This window comes from Aethalodelphis obliquidens, unplaced genomic scaffold (assembly GCF_003676395.1).
Source record: "Aethalodelphis obliquidens isolate GAN/ISIS:26980383/991018 unplaced genomic scaffold, ASM367639v1 scaffold5, whole genome shotgun sequence".
Classification (NCBI taxonomy): Eukaryota; Metazoa; Chordata; class Mammalia; order Artiodactyla; family Delphinidae; genus Aethalodelphis; species Aethalodelphis obliquidens.
The window spans coordinates 9,860,111-9,880,076 of NW_020837949.1; the positions used below are offsets into that span (position 1 = coordinate 9,860,111).

The window sequence follows — 19,966 nt, forward strand, 5'->3', positions numbered from 1 at the left end:
GAACATAGATGCAAAACTCCTCAACAAAATAGTAGCTAACAGAATCATAACTACAATGAGGTGTCACCTCACACCAGTCAGAATGGCTATCATCAAAAAATCTACTAACAATAAATGCTGGAGAAGGTGTCTGGAAAAGGGAACCCTCTTGCACTGTTGGTGGGAATGTAAATTGATACAGCCACTATGGAGAACAGTGTGGACGTTACTTAAAAAACTAGAAATAGAATTACCATATGACCCAGCAATCCAACTACTGGGCATATACCCTGAGAACACCATAATTCAAAAAGAGTCATGTACCACAATGTTCATTGCAGCTCTATTTACAATAGCCAGGACATGGAAGCAGCCTAGCGTCCATCAACAGATGAATGGGTAAAGAAGATGTGGCACATATATACAATGGAATATTACTCAACCATAAAAGGAAATGAAACTGAGTTATTTGTAGTGAGGTGGATGGACCTAGAGACTGTCATACAGAGTGAAGTAAGTCAGAAAGAGAAAAACAAATACCATATGCTAACACATATATATGGAATCAAAAAAAAAATGGTTCTGAAGAACCTAGTGGCAGGACAGGAAGAAAGACATAGACTTAGAGAATGGACATGAGAACACGGGAGGGGAAGGGTAAGCTGGGATGAAGTGAGTGAGTGGCATGGACATATATACACTACTAAATGTAAAATAGATAGCTAGTGGGAAGCAGCTGCATAGCACAGGGAGATCAGCTCGGTGCTTTGTGACCACCTAGAGGTTGGGATAGGGAGGGTGGCAGGGAGATGCAAGAGGGAGGAGATATGGGGATGTATGTAAATGTATAGCCGATTCACTTTGTTATACAGCAGAAACTGACCCACCATTGTAAAGCAATTATACTCTAATAAAGACGTTAAAAAAATAACAGAAATAAAAATGTAAAAAAATAAAACCTCCCCAAAACAAAAGTCCAGGACCCAGCAGCTTCACAGGTGAATTCTACCAAACATTCAAAGAAGATTGAATACCTATGCTTCTTAAACTCTTCCAAAAAAATTGAAGAGGAGGGAGTGCTTCCTCCCTCATTTCATGAGGCCAAAATTACCCTGATACCAAAACCAGACAGACACACCTTGAAAATTACAGGCCAATATCTATGATGAACATAGACGCAAAAATTCTCAACAAAATGTTAGCAAACCAAATACAACCATACATTAAAAGGATCATACACCATGATCAAATAGGATTTATTCCAAGATGCAAGCGTGGTTCAACATCCACAAATTAATCAACATGATTCACCACATTAAAAAAATGAAGGATAAAAAAACCATATGATCATCTCAATAGATGTGGGAAAAGCATTTGACAAGATTGAATACCCATTTATGATTCAAAACAATAACCGTCAATAGAATGGGCAAAGAAGGAATGTACCTCAACATAATAAAGGCCACATATAAAGTCACAGCTAACATCAAAATCAAGGGTGAAAAAATGAAAGCTATTCCTCTAAGATCAGGGCTAAGACAAGGATGTCCACGCTTACCACTCTTATTTAACATAGTATTGAAAGTCCTCGCCAGAACAATCAGGCAAGAAAAATAAATAAAAGGCATCCAAATTGAAAAGGGGGAAGTATAATTGTGACTATTTGCAAGTGACATGATTTTTTATATGAAATACCTAAAGAATCCACCAGAAAACTATTAGAAATAATAGACAAATACAGTAAAGCTGCAGAATACAAAATCAATATGCAAAATAGTGTTTCTATACACTAACAATGAGCTAGGAGAAAGAGAAATTAAGAAAACAATTCCATTTACAGCTGCATCAAAAGAATAAAATACCTGTAAATTGTATTAACTAAGGAGGTGAAAAACCTATGCACTGAAACCTATATAAGATATTGTTCAAAGAAATTGAAGAAGAAACAAAGAAATGCAAAGATATTCTATGCTCATGGACTTGATGAATTAACATTGTTAAAATGTCTGTATTACCTAAAGCAATGTACAGATTCAGTGCAATCCCTATTGAAATCCCAGTGACATTTTTCACAGAAAAACAACAAAAACATTAAAATTTATAGTGAATCACAGGAGACCCCAAATAGCCAAAGCAATTCTGAGAAAAATGAACAAAGCTGGAGGTATCATACTTTGTGGTTTCAAGATGCACTACAAAACTACAATAATCAAAACATCTTGGTACAGGCAAAAAATAGACACACAGATAAATGGAACAGAATTGAGGGCCCAGAATTAAACTCACACTTTTATGGACAATGAATTTAAAACATAGGAGCAAAGAACATACAATGGAGAAATAGTCTCTTCAATAAATGTTGCCAAAAAACTGGACAGGCACATGCAAAAGAATGACACTAGACCACTATCTTACACCATACACAAAAAATCAACTCAAAACGGAGTAAAGACTTGAATGTAAGACGTGAATCCATAAAACTCCTAGTGGAAAACACAGGTCATATGCTCTTTGATATCAGTCTTAACATCTTTCCAGATAGGTCTCCTCAGGCAAGGGAAACCAAAGAAAATAAAACAAATGGGACTACATCAAATTAAAAAGCTTCTGTACAGCAAAGGAGACCATCAACAAAAAGAAAAGACAACCTACAGAATGGGAGAAGATACTGCATATCATATAGCTGATAAGGGAGTAATATCCAAAATGTATAAAAACCTCATACAAATCCATAACAACAACAACAGAAAACAACCTGATTAAAAAATGGGCAGAGGAGCTGAATAGAGATTCTTTTCAAAGAAGACATACAGATGGCAACAGGCACATGAAAAGATGTTCAATATCACTAATTACTAGGGAAATGAAAATCAAAACCACAATGAGATATCACCTCATGCCTGTTAGAATGGCTGTTATAAAAAAACGGCAAGGAATTACAAGTATCGGAGAGGATGTGGAGAAAAGGGAATCCTCGTACACTGTTGGTGGGAATGTAAATTGGTACAGCCTGTATGGAAAATAACAAGGAGATTCCTTTAAACATTAAAAACAGAACAACCCTATGATCCAGATATTCTACTTCTGGGTATTTATTTGAAAAATATGAAAACACTAATTCGAAAAGATATATGCATCCCTATGTACACTGCGGCATTACTTACAATAGCCAAGATATGGAAACAATCTAAGTGCCCATCGACAGATGAATGGATATAAATGATGGAATACTACTCATCCATAAAAAAAGATGAAATGTTGCCATTTGCTACAACATGGATGGACATTGCGAATATTCCACTAAGTGAAATAAATCAGATGGGGAAAGACAAATACTGTATGATTTCACTCATATGTGGAATATAAAAACAAACAAAATAAACAAACAAACAAACCAAACCAAATAAAAACAAACATATAGGTACAGAGAGCAGAGTAGTGATTACCAGAAAAGAAGGGGTGTGGGAGAAGGACAAAATGGGTAAAGGGAGTCAACTGTAAGGTGACAGATGGAAACTAAACATTTGGTGGTGAGCCACTGTAGTGTATACAGAAGTCAAAATAAAATGTTGCACACATGAAACTTATATAATGTTATAAACCAATGTTATGTCAATTAAAAAAGGATATTAGACATAAATACATATATTTGGCCTTTTATACACATCCTAGACTTATTTATATCAAAATCTTCCAAATCATTTTAATGTAACTCCTGTTTTTTCAGATTTCAAGAGCAACACATACTTATTGTAGAAAACTTAAAAATTAGAGAAAAAGTATAAAGAATAATCCATAATCTCATGATAAAGAAGAAAACACTTAGTATATGAGCTTACTTACAGCTCGTTATTTTCTACAGGCAGTAGATTTTAGATTTACAAAGCTACTGCATTTTATTACTGAAATTATTGTTGGGGTAATTATGTAATCTGTTTTAAAATAAACATTTTGCTGCAAATATTTTTCCATGACATTACAAATATCGTGAAAACACCAATTTAATAGTATAATAATCCTTTATAAGTGTGCATAACTTATTTAAACACTCTTTTGTACACTGAGGTTTTTGTCAATTTTTCCCAATTTTAATTAACTATATAATAATTCTTGTAAAATTTTTACTTTTATCAAATTGCCTCCCACATATTTTAGAGAGAGAAAAACTCATTTAAAGAGTATGAACACACTTAGCCTCTTAAAACATACTACTTTGTTATTTTTTAAGAAAATGTCAACAGATTCTGACATGTAACAGCAGAAAACATTCTTTCCTTTTTATTCTACTTTCTAGTTTAATGGATGAAGGATGATATCTTATTGACTGATTTGCATTTTCCTTTTTATAATGAGATTTATCATTTTCTCAACTGAGTATGACATTTACGTTTTTTCTGTGGCTGTGCAGTTTTTTTCTTTGGAAGATTTATCTTTTTTAATACTGATAACAACAAAAAAGACAAATTATAAATTAAAGACATGTGATACAGAAAGTAGGTTAAGGGTTCCTGGGGTGGGGGACAGGAAGCAGAGAGAGGGAGGAATTAGAAAAAAGCATGAGGATTATATAGAGATATATTCACTATCTTGATTGTGGTGACAGTTTCATGGGTATATCCATTATGTCAAAATTTAACAAATTTTACTCTTTAAATAAATTCAGTTTATTGTGTGTCAAAAAAATGAATAAATAAAGACATTAGAGATCTGTGGAAGCTAAGAAGACTAGATGAAATAAAATTCCACAGAGGAGATAAACATTCAGAAGTGAACTGATGGATAAGCAGCTGCATTTTAGTATGAACGCATTTGCCAATTTGGGGCATAGGCTTAGGATCAGACAGTGGACTGTTGCTAGAGAAAGAAAAACTTGCAGAGCTTTTAACTGGTATGAGGATCTGGAATGACAAAATGTGAAGATTTTGAGGACTGATTATATAATCCTGGTTTCCTCTACACAGCCCTGGCTGAATTGTCAGGCTGAGTGCCATGGGTAAGGACTTAGAAGGAAAGCTCTGAAAAGGAAAGTGAGATCTCCCTTAGATTTTCACTGCTTAGGAGTTTAGGGCCTACCCCTGTCAGATATAAATTGGATCTAAGCAGAAGCAAAATAGGCCAGAGATTAAGATACTGAAATGGGTGATGAATTCACACCAAAACGTACAGCAAATACTATGTAGAAGCTCTGATTTAGGGCCCAGATGGAGGTTCAAGTCCAGTGGCAGAAGGTAGCTGCTGTAGGATAGAGAAACCAACAGACATTTTGACTTGGGTGTGTGCTAGTATGATAAGGTCAGAGGATGGAGGACCCCTCAAAACCAAGGAGGAAATTTCTCTCAAGACTCTTATCAAATTGTGAAGCATTATCGGGCAGATGCTAAAGAGAAAACCTTAGAAAAGTTATCTTTGGAAGAATTAAATCCTCATAGTCTTCCAGTATAGGCAAAATCCCATGAGACGCTCAATTAAAAGTCTTGAAGGACTACAGAGTTATGGTGTAATGTGGTTAAACAAAAGTAGCTAAATTTTCTGAAAATTTTACCCTACTCTGAATGAGCTTAATCCTAGATTGGATGGAGGTGACCACCCCCAAACCTAACAGAAAAAGGAGAATCCTCTCTGGTAATGAATATATCACCATTTGCAGCCTCTACACTTCTTTTATATACAGTGCCTGCCAAATTATTAAAAACTAAGATACAAGAGAAAACAAGCTCAGGGTTCCCACTGATTCTAAATTATGGTGAGTTGTATAATTATTTCATTATTATATTACAATGTAATAAGAATAGAAATAAAATGCACAATAAATGCAATGCACTTGAATCATCCCAAAACCATCCGCCTCCCCCCGCACCCTGTCAGTCCATGGAAAAATGGTCTTCCACGAAACCAGTCCCTTGTGTCAAAAAGTTTGGGGACTGCTGAAGTAGAGGACTAGAGGGCTGAGTGTGTGTGCACTAATTAAAGAAGCTGGTTGGGAAGGTGGTCTGATAAGCTGACCCTGGAGTAGACCTGAAGGAGTGAGAAGTGAGCCATGTGGATATCTGAGGGAAGAGTGTTTCAGGCAGAGGGAACCACCAAGTACAAAGGTCCCAAGGTAGAAACATGCTGCTTTTGTCAAAGGAATATCAGAGATATTGTGGCTGGATGGAATGCGGTGGGCGGGGGGGTAGTGGTGGGATATGAAATGAAAGAAGCATAGGGAAGGTAGGTTTATTCAGGGCTTCCTAGGTGATGGTTAGCTCTTTGAATTTTACTCTAAGATGGGAAGCCAGTGAATGTGTTGAACAGAGAGGTAATATGATCTAAAGTTTTTACAGAGATCACTCTGCTGGGGGGCAAGGGGAAAGCATGAGACCATTCACTAATTCAGGAGAGAGATGAAGGTGGCTTGCCTAGGATGGTAGTGGTACAGATGATGAGGGGTGGTCAGGTTCTGTATATATTTTAAAATAGGTTCAAAAGAAGTTGTTTATGGATGAATTTGAGTGTGAGAGACAGAGGGAGAGATGTCAAAGATAACATCAAGATTTTGTTGTTATTTTTTAAACACCATAGAAAATCACCAGTGACTGCTAAAGCGTCAGCTCTTATAAGTAACCCTGAGTTAGTCATTTTACCCCTCTGCTTTAGTTTCTTCATTAGCAAATGTTTTTTGATTGGTCCAGAGGCAGCATCCCTTCCCTCCAACACCCCTTCCCTCCAGCATCTTTTCATGCCAACAAATTTAATTTGAGGGTGGTGTTTCCTCTTCTCATTTCTAAGAGTTTCTCTTCCTCTTCATGCATCATTCTATTTCCCTCAGGTTTTCTTCCTCCTCACTTCCTTTTTCCCATTCAACCTGCCTCTTCCCGAGTCATGGAGAACTGAGGCTACATCGTCACAATTTGGAAGAGAAGCATTCCTCTTCCCATGGATTATGCTGGCCATGCATTCTCAATCTATCAAAGGCTAAATTTTTAGCATCTACAGTGGATCAGGTATCCTGGGAAGATAGCCCATGTCCTCAGGAATCAGTTGCTTCTCCTTGCATTAATATTTTGAGTCATTCAGATCCCTTCAAAAGAAAGTAAGGGAAACAGAGTATTGCAGAGATGAACCTTAAATCTGGTAAGTTTGGGTCTAGCTAAAAAGCTTCATTTTCCAGTTTTGTCACTTGCCTCCCTCAAGCCTATTCCCAGCACTCCTAAAGTGTAAACACTTGACTGATTTGAAAGCTAGACAAATAGAAATTCTACTGGGCAACTAGAAATTCTTCATATCTCCTTAGCACTGAATGGCTTATAGAGCATTCTCATATCCTTTGGACAGTGCTATGAGAAGGAAGGGCAGGACAGAAATTATTTTCCCATTTTACTGGTAAGAAAACTGAAATTCAAATAACTATTATTGCCCAAGGAAACAACTGCTAAATGCAGGATCTACACTAAAATCACTAGAATATGGGTCTTCTGATTTCTAAACATAATGCTATTTCATAATAATAGCTTCTATTTATTGAGCGAAAGATAAGGAGCTTACAATGATTATGATTAATACATTAAATGAAATTAGTAATTCAATGGATAATTTTAATAGCAGACTGTTTATAGCATGACACAGCACTGGTGAAGTAGAAGACACATCAATAAAAGATGGGCATGCTGAGGCACAGCAAGCCAAAAGAACAAGAAAGGAGCATAAGTGACTTAGACCATTGACCATATGGCCTAACACATAGGTAATTATAGCTCCCTAAAAGCCCCATTCCCAGAGAATTGCTACTATTTGACATGCCTGGCTGCTCCCTGAAAAAACCCTCTTCTCAGAGTTAGTCTTTATTTAATCTGACCGGGAGCTCACTGAAGGCAAACAGCGCTATCCCCAGGATATTTGCCAAAAACAATCAGCAGCAATTGTTCAACACTGCAGCTGCCTAAAGTATCAATACCATTTGGTGGCAAACAGGAGGCTGAAAGGAAAATCTAGGGAATAAGATGTTCACAGAAGCTTTAAATATTTGTCACATATTTCTGGTTATCTAGAAAGACATGTGCACATGCAGGGCTCTGAACATGCCCAGGAAATGAATCAGAAGGTCCTAATCTCTCACTTTTGGTTTATCTTGAGGCTCTGTGGAAACATGAAGTGAAAGCTAAAGCAGAGTTGTAAACTGCTAGAGCAATGAAGGTTCATCCTAACATATGTACCCATAGCCCTTCAGCAGAGGCTGAAAGACTTATTGGTTCAGACTAACTAAATTCAGCAACATACAAAAGGGATTATATAGCATGATCAATTGGGTTTACTTCAGGAATGTAAGGTTACTTTAACATCTGAAAATCAATTAATGTAATGCATCACATAATTTAAAAAGACAAATAACATGATCATCTCAATAGATCCTTATTTGAAGCACTTGACAAAAATCTACTATCTTTTCATGAAAAAAATATGCAAACTAGAAATACAAGAGAACTTCTTTAACCCACTAATTCTACCTAGGAAAAACCCCAGCTATCATCATATTTAATGCTATAAGACTAAATGTTTTCCTCCTTGATCAGGAACAAGAAAAGGGTACCTGTTCTCATCCCTCTCATTCATCATAGTGCTGGGAGTTCTAGCCAAAATAGGTAATTGAAATAAAGAAAAGGCACTCAGATTAGAAAGGAAGAAGTAAAACTATCTGTATTCAGAGATAATATGATTTTGAAATTGTCCTGATATTAACATGTTGGGCTATAAAGAAACCTGTAATAAATTTCAAATAATTGAAATCACTGAGAGTAATATGTCCCTAATCACAAGGGGATTTAATAACTAGTATTTAATAATTTTAAGATAACTAGAAAAATCCCCAAAGTCTGCAATTTGAATAAGAGAGTTCTACATAACAAGTCAATGAAAGATGAAATCAAAATAAAAGTTGGGAAGTAATTTGAACTAAATTATAATTAAGATATGACATATCAAGACTTGTATGAAAGAGATAATGCAGTGCTTAGAGAGAAATGTATAGCCTTAAATGCATATATTAAAGAAAGGCCAAAAAAATAAGTGATTAAACTTTTATCAAAGGAAGCTAAAATGAAAAGAGACAAAATTTAAAGAAAGTAAAAGGATGAATATAATAAATATAAAACAAAAATCAATGCAATTATAAATAAGGACACGAAAACTAAAAGCTCCTTCTCTGAAAAGATTTTTTAAATTAATTAATTCCTAGCAAAACTGATAGAAAAAAAGAGAAAACAAAAATATCAATACCAAAATACAAAAGGGGATATCACTACAGGTTTCACAAACATTAAAGAAATAATTTAAAAATATTGCAAATAATTTTATACAAAAATTGATAATTTGATTTTGATAGAAAAATTCCTTAAACAAAATATAACTTCCTGAAGTTAAAAGAAACTATGAATATTCTGTTATTTACTAAATGATCTGAAAATGTTATTTGAAACTTCTCACAAAGAAAACATAATATCCGTGAGTTTCATCAGTAATCTCTTCCAAACATTTAAGGAAGAATAGAAGTATTCAACAAATTAAGAGAGACAAAAAATAATTAACCCTTTCCAATTCATTTTATGAGGAGGAATAATATTTATATCAATATGTAAAAGAGAATTAGAAGGGCAGAAAGTGAAAGACCAGTTTCTCTCACAGATATAGATATAAAACTCATTAAATAGATATTAGCAAATTGGATCTAGTGAATATATAATCACCAGTGGAGTTTATTACAGAAACAGAGGGTGGATAGAATCAGTGTATTTCACCTGATTAACAGATTAAAAATGGAGAAAATCTTATTATGTTCCCTGAATGATGCACAAAAACGCACCTGATAAAATGTCTCCATTTATTTATTCTTTTTAAAGTAACAAACTAAATGCAAAGATGTAATTTCAGTTCTCTGAGTCATGTTTTCCTCTGGGTAAAATGCAATAACACAAAATAGCAAACACAGAAGTGCAAGTAAATTTCAAACCTCTAATTGTGTCATGACTATTAGTAATTTATTGACCAAAACTTTCTCAAGTATCTTGTCCAGAAATTATTTTACTGTGCTTTTCTAACAGCTAAGTGTTCTTCCAAGTAGCTTCAGAACTGGTAGGGACAAAAGAAAATAAACACACATACAGCAACAATTAGCAGGTCTCCTGGCCTTCTACTGCTACCTTTACTTTTACATATTAAACCTTGACCTAAGGTCTCTTTAAAGAATATGCTCAAAAGTAAAAATAATCTGAAAACATTGTTAATCTATTCTAGCATTACCTATGGAATACTTCTTCCATATGTTGGATCATGAAGTGTCAGGGATGTCTCTTGGTATTCTGATACGAATACTATTTATTATAGTTTTATAATACTTTCAATATGTAGTAGATTAATTTCTCCCTTAAAATTTTTTATATATTCTTGGCTATTTTCCCAAGAAACTTCAGAAACCTCTATTATTTTTAAGTCATTTTGAAATAAATTAAATATTTTAAATGATTAAAAAATAATTAAAAATCTTTGCAATTTTTAGTGTACCATCTAAGAACAGGATGTTGAATCTCCTCTTATTAAATATACATTCATTTTTCTGGTATCATAAAGACATAATAAAGCTATTCCTAGATATGTATGTTTTGTCACTAATTTTTGTTAATAGAATATTTTTCTTGTATTTTCTAAATTGATTTTGAGGGTGTATAGCAAATATACTTATTTTCTATTTTTATTCATATAGCCTAGCTTATGGAGTTCTCTTATTGACTCTAATCTTTTCAGTTGATTAATTTAGACTTTTGATTCTTCTCACGAAATAGTCCTCAAATAATTATAACAAATATCATACTTGTGTTTTATGTTTTAATGTATTTATTAAAGCATCAGAATAAGTATAATTTTTCAAAAATTTTAAGAATTTTTCTGCCATGTTTAACCTCTCAGGGATAATAGATAATTCTGGAGAATACATTTTACTGTTCATTTTGTATTTGATCTGGGATTGTTTAGGGCCAGGAATAGCAATTTTTTAGACGCCTGTTGGAAGAAATCTTTCATTTACCAAACACTTAAAGCATGTTTTAAAGTTGCATGTTGTCCTCAGGGATATTCATCTAAGTTAGAGAATTCCAAAATCTATAAATAAGATTACAAATTTGTATTATCATCAATATGTCCCTACTGTAAATAAATAAAAATAGATGAGAGAAATCATGGAAATTAACAGACTAAAAGAAATAGTCCAGAATTTATTGAAAAGACTCCGTTTTATAGTTACCCTGTGCGGTTTAAGAAAATCATTTGAGTAGTTCAAATGATTGTTTGATTAGTTCAAACTCAGTATCTGATCCTCCCATTTATGCTCTAGTAGAATGACATTTAAGCCTATTTATACATAGTAAATAATGTACACAGTAAAATCCATTTTGATTAAGATCATGTTCAAAAGAGTAAAGCATTTAAACATTATCAATAACTACACATTGCAGATTGTTTTATTCTACTTCAATTATGTACAATCTGTATAATAATGTACTGGCTAAGAGAGATATTTTCAAACTTGCTCTCCTCTGCCTTATCTATAACTTGGGTAATTATTCATTGAAAACACATCTTGATCTTGAATAACTACTCTGTGTTAAACCATATATATTTGCACTGTCCAATACAGTAGCCATTGGTCACAGCAACTATTACATACTTAACATGTGGCCAATCCAGATTGAGAAATGTAATGTACATAACTGATTATAAAACCTTGGTATATATAAAATAAAAATATAAAATATCTTATTAATAATTTTCATATTGATTGCATGTTGAGATGATTTTTAGGTCTAATGGGTTACAGAAAGTGTTATACTGATTTTGCTCTTAAATAATTTTTCAATGTGGCTGATAGAAAATTTTAGCTTATACATTTGAGTTACCTTGTATTAATGTTAGAGCTGGGATATTTATGATACAGATATCAAAATGCATATAACTTGCTCTCAAAGAGTGCCTATTATTTATTACTTCTGATGCTTTTCAGTGTATTGAAAACTCACAAGTGCCTAGTCAGGTAATGCTATGTATTTATATTACATCTAGGGATGGAAGGAATGAACTGGTAAAGTGATTTTTTCAGTGTCTTACATTTGGTAAAGATAGAACCTAAACCTATCTAGCATTCAAAGGCATTTTTTTCCCTCTTTACATCTCTCGAGGGGGCAAAGGCCCAATAAAGAATAATCAAAATATATGATAGATTTTGGCACATAAACATGTTCAAAGCTTGCTGGGGAATTTTTTAGCTCTCTCTATATCCACTTCATGCAGAGTTGAAAGACTAACAATTTGGGCAATGATATGAATCTGTTGCTTCCCATTCTTCAACTAAAAGTCAACTTTTCACCTCCACATCATGTTTTTATTAAAAGCCTCATGTTCTTTCCAGCAAAATCTCGCTGTTGAGTCCACTCCTCTCCAGTGTTGCTGAGTTAACTAATGTAAGAGTGAGATATGCTAAGCTTTCATTCTTTTAGAATTTGAAAGCAAAGCCTTTGCAGCAAATAAGAGCACTGAATAAACAAGTGCCTACTGTAGAGCACAGGGAACTATATTCAATATCCTGTGATAAACCATAATGGAAAAGAATATAAAAAAGAATGTGTGTATATATATGCATATATACGTATATGTATATACATGTATAAACGAATCACTCTGTCGTACAGCAGAAATTAACACAACACTGTAAATCAACTATACTTCAATTAAAAAAAAAAAGAGCCCCGCAATGCTGTACACTTTCATGATGGTACTTCTTTCCCTTAGAAAAGTTTTCAACATTGAGAAATATGCTTGCAGTTTTTTTTTTAATTGTAAAAAAATATAATAGCCCCCCCAAAAAAGAGAAAAAGTGAAAAAGAGATAGTACACCCACATTTCTGTTAGCGCCATGATTCAGAAGTTGCTCAAATTGTTCTGATCACATTTCATTTCCCTGGACTTAGTCATACAAGTGTCTGATGTTAGAAGGGAGGCTCAAAAACATAGCCCCTAACAGTCTATGGCCCCCGGGTGCATACAGCTACAAGGAAGGAGAGAACTGACAGAGGTTCATAATTAGAAATGTCTGTGACCAAGGAGCTTCAAGATGGCGGAAGAGTAAGACGTGGAGATCACCTTCCTCCCCACAGATATATCAGAAATACATCTACATGTGGAACAACTCCTATAGAACACCTACTGAACGCTAGCAGAAGACCTCAGACCTCTCAAAAGGGAAGAAACTCCCCACGTACCTGGGTAGGGCAAAAGAAAAAAGAAAAAATAGAGCCAAAAGAATACGGACTGTACCTGCACCAGTGGGAGGGAGCTGTGAAGGAGGAAAGTTTTCCGCACACTAGGAGCCCCTTCGTGGGCGGAGACTGCGGGTGGCGGAGGGGGAAAGCTTTGGAGCCGTGGAGGAGAGCGCAGCAACAGGGGTGCGGAGGGCAAAGCGGGGAGATTCCCGCACAGAGGATCGGTGCCGACCAGCACTCACCAGGCTTGTCTGCTCACCCACCGGGGTGGGCGGGGCTGGGAGCTGAGGCTTGGGCTTCGGTCGGAGCGCAGGGAGAGGACTGGGGTTGGTGGCATGAACACAGCCTGCAGGGGGTTAGTGCGCCAAGACTGGCCGGGAGTGCGTCTGGGAAAACGCCCGGACCTGCCGAAGAGGCAAAAGCCTTTTTCTTCCCTCTTTGTTTCCTGGTGCGCGAGGGGAGGGGGATTCAGAGCCCCGCTTAAAGGAGCTCCAGGGACGGGCGCGAGCCGCGACTAACAGCGCAGACCCCAGAGACGGGCATGAGATGCTAAGGCTGCTGCTGCCGCCACCAAGAAGCCTGTGTGCAAGCCCAAGTCACTCTCCACACCTCCCCTCCTGGTAGCCTGTGCAACGCGCCACTGCCAGGGTCCCGTGATCCAGGGACAACTTCCCCCGGAGAACACATGGTGCCTCAGGCTGGTGCAACGTCACGCTGGCCTCTGACGCCGCAGGCTCGCCCCACATCTGTACCCCTCCCTCCCCCCTCCTGAGTGAGCCAGAGCCCCCAAATCAGCTGCTCCTTTAACCCCGTCCTGTCTGAGTGAAGAACAGATGCCCTCAGGCGACCTAAACGCAGAGGCGGGGACACATCCAAAGCTGAGCCCCGGGAGCTGTGCGAATAAGGAAGAGAAAGGGAAATCTCTCCCAGAAGCCTCAGGAGCAGAGGATTAAATCTCCACAATCAACTTGATGTACTCTGCATCTGTGGAATACCTGAATAGACAATGAATCACCCCAAATTGTGAAGGTGGATTTTGGGAGCAAAGATATATTATTTTTTCCCCTTTTTCTCTTTTTGTGAGTGTGTATGTGTATGCTACTGTGTGTGATTGTCTGTATAGCTTTGCTTTCACCATTTGTGCTAGGGTTCTGTCTGTCCGGTTTTTTTGTTTTTTTTTTTTTTTTACTTTTTAGAATTTTTTCTTATTTTTTTTATTTTCTATTTTAATAACCATTTTATTTCACATTATTTTATTTAATCCCTTCTTTCTTTCCTTCCTTCCTTCCTCCCTCCCTCCCTCCCTCTCTCTCTCTCTCTTTCTTTCTTTGTTCTTTCTATTTTTTCTCCATTTTATTCTGAGCCATGTGGAGGACAGGCTCTTGGTGCTCCAGCCAGGAGTCAGTGCTGTGCTTCTGAGGTAGGAGAGCCAACTTCAGGACACTGGCCCACAAGAGACCTCCCAGCTCCATGTAATATCAAATGGCAAAAACCTCCCAGAGATCTCCGTCTCAACACCAAGACCCAGCTTCACTCAACAACTAGCAAGCTACAGTGCTGGACACCCTATGCCAAACAACTAGCAAGACAGGAACACAACCCCACCCATTAGCAGAGAGGCTGCCTAAAGTCATAATAAGGCCACAGACACCCCAAAACACACTACCAGACGTGGACCTGCCCACCAGAAAGACAAGATCCAGCCTCATCCACCAGAACACAGGCACTAGTCCCCTCCACCAGGAAGCCTACACAACCCACTGAAACAACACAACTTTAGCCACTGGGGACAGACACCAAAAACAATGGGAACTACGAACCTGCCACCTGCAAAACAGAGACCCCAAACACAGTAAGATAAGCAAAATGAGAAGACAGAAAAACACACAGCAGATGAAGGAGCAAGGTAAAAACTCACCAGACCTAATAAATGAAGAGCAAATAGGCAGTCCACCTGAAAAAGAATTCAGAATAATGATAGTAAAGATGATCCAAAATCTTGGAAATACAGAAAATAAAATAAATGTTCAACAAGGACCCAGAAGAATTAAAGAGCAAACAAACAATGATGAACAACACAATAAATGAAATTAAAAATTCTCTAGAAGGGATCAATAGCAGAATAACTGAGGCAGAAGAATGGAGAAGTGACATGGAAGATAAAATAGTGGAAATAACTACTGCAGAGCAGAATAAAGAAAAAAGAATGAAAAGAACTGAGGACAGTCTCAGAGACCACTGGGACAACCTTAAAAGCACCAACATTCGAATTATAGGGGTCCCAGAAGAAGAAGAGAAAAAGAAAGGGACTGAGAAAATATTTGAAGAGATTATAATGGAAAACTTCCCTAATATGGGAAACGAAATAGTTAATGAAGTGCAGGAAGCACAGGGAGTCCATACAGGATAAATCAAAGTAGAAACATAACAAGACACGTATTAATCAACAATCAAAAATTAAATACAAAGAAAACATATTAAAAGCAGCAAGGGAAAAACAACAAATAACACACAAGGGAATCCCTATAAGGGTAACAGCTGATCTTTCAGCAGAAACTCTGCAAGCCAGAAGGTAGTGGCAGGACATATTTAAAGTGATGAAGGAGAAAAACCTACAACCAAGATTACTCTACGCAGCAAGGATCTCATTGAGATTCGATGGAGAAATTAAAACCTTTAAAGACAAGCAAAAGCTGAGAGAGTTCAACACCACCAAACCAGCTTTACAACAAATGCTAAAGGAAATTTTCTAGGGAGGAAACACAAGAGAAGGAAAAGACTTGCAATAACACACCCAAAACAATTAAGAAAATGGTAATAGGAACATACATATCGATAATTACCTTAAATGAAAATGGATTAAACACTCCCACCAAAAGACATAGACTGGCTGAATGGATACCAAAAAAAGACCCATATATATGCTGTCTACAAGAGACCCACTTCAGACCTAGGGACAGACTGAAAGTGAGAGGATGGAAAAAGATATTCCATGCAAATGGAAATCAAAAGAAACCTGGAGTAGCAATTCTCATATCATACAAAATAGACTTTAAAGACTATTAGGAGAGACAAAGAAGGACACTACATAATGATCAAGGGATTGATTGAAGAAGATAAAACAATTGTAAATATTTATGCACCCAATATTGGAGCACCTTGATACATAAGGCAAATACTAACAGCCATAAAAGGGGAAATGGACAGTAACACCAACATAGTAGGGGACTTCAACACCCCTCTTTCACCAATGGACAGATCATCCAAAATGAAAATAAATAAGAAAACACAAGCTTTAAATGATACATTAAACAAGATGGACTTAATTGATATTTATAGGACATTGCATCCAAAAACAACAGAATATACATTCCTCTCAAGTGCTCATGGAACATTCTCCAGGAAAGATCATATCTTGGGTCACAAACCAAGCCTTGGTAAATTTAAGAAAACTGAAATTGTATCAAATATCTTTTCCGACCACAATGCTATGAGACTAGATATCAATTACAGGAAAAGATCTGTAAAAAATGCAAACACATGGAGGCTAAACAATACAATACTTAATAACCAGGTGATCAGTGAAGAAGTCAAAGAGAAAATAAAAAAATACCTAGAAACAAATGACAATGGAGAAACAATGACCCAAAACCTATGGGATGCAGCAAAAGCAGTTCTAAGAGGGAAGTTTATAGCAATACAGTCCTATCTTAAGAAACAGGAAACATCTCAAATAAACAACCTAACCTTGCACCTAAAGCAATTAGAGAAGGAAGAACAAAAAAACACCCCAAAGTTGGCAGAAGGAAAGAAATCATAAAGAGCATATCAGAAATAAAGGAAAAAGAAATGAAGGAAACCATAGCAAAGATCAATAAAACTAAAAGCTGGTTCTTTGAGAAGATAAAATTGATAAACCATTAGCCACACTCATCAAGAAAAAAAACGGAGAAGACTCAAATGAATAGAATTAGAAATGAAAAAGGAGAAGTAACAAATGACACTGCAGAAATACAAAGGATCATGAGAGATTACTAAAGCAACTCTATGCCAATAAAACGGACAACTTGGAAGAAATGGACAAATTGTTAGAAATGCACAACCTGCCAAGACTGAACCAGGAAGAAATAGAAAATATGAACAGACCAATCACAAGCACTGAAATGGAAACTGTGATTAAAAATCTTCCAACAAACAAAAGCCCAGGACCAGATGGCTTCACAGGCGAATTCTATCAAACATTTAGAGAAGAGCTAACGCCTATCCTTCTCAAACTCTTCCAAAATATAGCAGCGGGAGGAACATTCCCAAACTCATTCTATGAGGCCACCATCACCCTGATACCAAAACCAGACAAACATGCCACAAAAAAAGAAAACTACAGGCCAGTATCACTGATGAACATAGATGCAAAAATCCTCAACAAAATACTACCAAACAGAATCCAACAGCATATTAAGAGGATCATACACCATGATCAAGTGGGGTTTATTCCAGGAATGCAAGGATTCTTCACTATATGCAAATCAATCAATGTGATACACCATATTAACAAATTGACGGAGAAAAACCATATGATCATCTCAATCGATGCAGAGAAAGCTTTCGACAAAATTCAACACCCATTTATGATAAAAAAAAAAAACCCTGCAGAAAGTAGGCAAAGAGGGAACTTTCCTCAACATAATAAAGGCCATATATGACAAACCCACAGCCAACTTCGTCCTCAGTGGTGAAAAATTGAAACCATTTCCACTAAGATCAGGAATAAGACAAGGTTGCCTATTCTCACCACTATTATTCAACATAGTTTTAGAAGTTTTAGCCACAACACTCAGAGCAGAAAAAGAAATAAAAGGAATCCAAATTGGAAAAGAAGAAGTAAAGCTGTCACTTTTTGCAGATGACATGATACTATACATAGAGAATCCTAGAGATGCTACCAGAAAACTACTAGAGCTAATCAATGAATAATGTCTAAAGATACATCGTGAACTGTAAAGCTCTAAATTAAATCAAAGATATAATTTCAATTGTGAAGGAAGACTTGCTCTATTAAGTACCATCATTCAAAAGCTAATAAAATTGACAGAACTAGAAATGAAGTAAATGTTATATTCATCAAATTAAAAAAATATAGTTAAAAATGAAAATAATTAAAAATGGAAAAAATAATTCAGAGGAAATGTTTGTAAGACATCACAATTAAGCAGACAATGTGATTTGTGCACATAAATAAAACTACACACACAGATAAACACAAGATCCACACATACACTTTTCATTTAACATTGAAAAAATTCTTTAAGCCAAGGTTTCTGTTTTCCAAATGAAGAAAAGTGAGGTTCAGAGAATTATGTAACTAAACTGGTAACAGAACTGATACTAGAATCCACATCGGATTCTAATGTCAGAGCTAAAGCTTCAACATTTATTCACACTTTGTAATTACTGAGCCAAACATTATTTATTAATGAATCTTAGATTTAAAAATACCAGTAACATTACCAAAATTAATCTTACTATGCTGACTTTAATTCTAAACATTTCCTCTTTGCCTTCGAGAAAAGGTATCAGTAGCTTCAATTAGATTACTAGTCCAAATAGGAAAAAAATATATATTTTTAGAATTACCTGCTTAATTCATAATAAGATTCTCTAGGCAAAAAATATATAATAAAGTATTCATATCCTAGTGATGGGGATTATATAATTTTATTGATTTTGTTAATTTTGCTAAATATGAGATGCCCAAAATGGGAACCATATCTTTATATGTTGTCATGGAGTGAATTGAAAATGTTTGATCCCTGATGAAATATTCACAGTTTTTTTCAGTTTAGTGGGAATCAATAATGATTTATCATCATTAGTCCACTGGAGACAATATCCAAGTGTCAAACTACAAAGCTTATCAGCTTCATCCATGTTTAAATTTCCTTTAAACAGAGGTGTGAGGATGCTTATTGTAAATGGAAACAAGATTGGATTGCAGCCTGGTTCCCAGGATGACTGAATACTTCCTGGTTGAGGCAGTATTAAATAAGATGATTAACAAGAGACTGTATTTTTTTTTTCTTTTGCAAAGTTAATGGATCAGCTTTCAGAGTGAGTTCCAGAAGGCATACATACGGCTACTCAGTCAGTTGGAAAAATGAGTAATGGAAACCTTACGGAAAATTAACTGTTTTGAAAATGTCCAGATTAGCAGACTGAGTCAGCTGCAATTTCTGGTTATATAGCAGCAGAGAGATATATCAAAAGCCATGCTTCAACCCTAAGTTGCAAGGTTGGTGAGGGGGAGAGGAAAATATGCCTTTGAGACTTCTGAATGTTACTTGCTCTTCCCTGAAAATCCATCAAGGTAATGAGTGGTTCATACCTGTTAAAGGGCATTGCTGCCTCAGTGAAGCACTTAAAGATATGAGCTTTCTTTGAATACAAGGAAACAAAAAGGTCAAGCTAATCTCATCAGGAACCATTGAATGCTTAAGTTTCTTTGACAAGTGTGTGTGGTAGATAAATGAGTAATACAGAAAATAGATGATGACAAAGAGAGGCTGAATCATTTTTATGAAGTCTTTGTATATCATATAGGAAAACAAGTTTGGATCACTTCTCTGGAGACCATCTCAATGCTGTACAAAACCATTGCTTCTTAGCTCTCAACTATACAGCTTTGACCTAAAATTGTGAAATAAATACTT

General features: G+C 35.9%; 1 long non-coding RNA gene across 1 annotated transcript; it reads left to right on the forward strand.

Annotated features, from left to right (window-relative positions):
* Nucleotides 1-1,293: 1,293 nt before the first annotated feature.
* LOC113617795 (uncharacterized) lies at nt 1,294-17,932 on the forward strand. Its single transcript, XR_003431771.1, has 3 exons — nt 1,294-1,340; nt 12,031-12,034; nt 17,856-17,932. It is a non-coding gene; the product is annotated as an uncharacterized LOC113617795 (long non-coding RNA).
* Nucleotides 17,933-19,966: the final 2,034 nt, after the last annotated feature.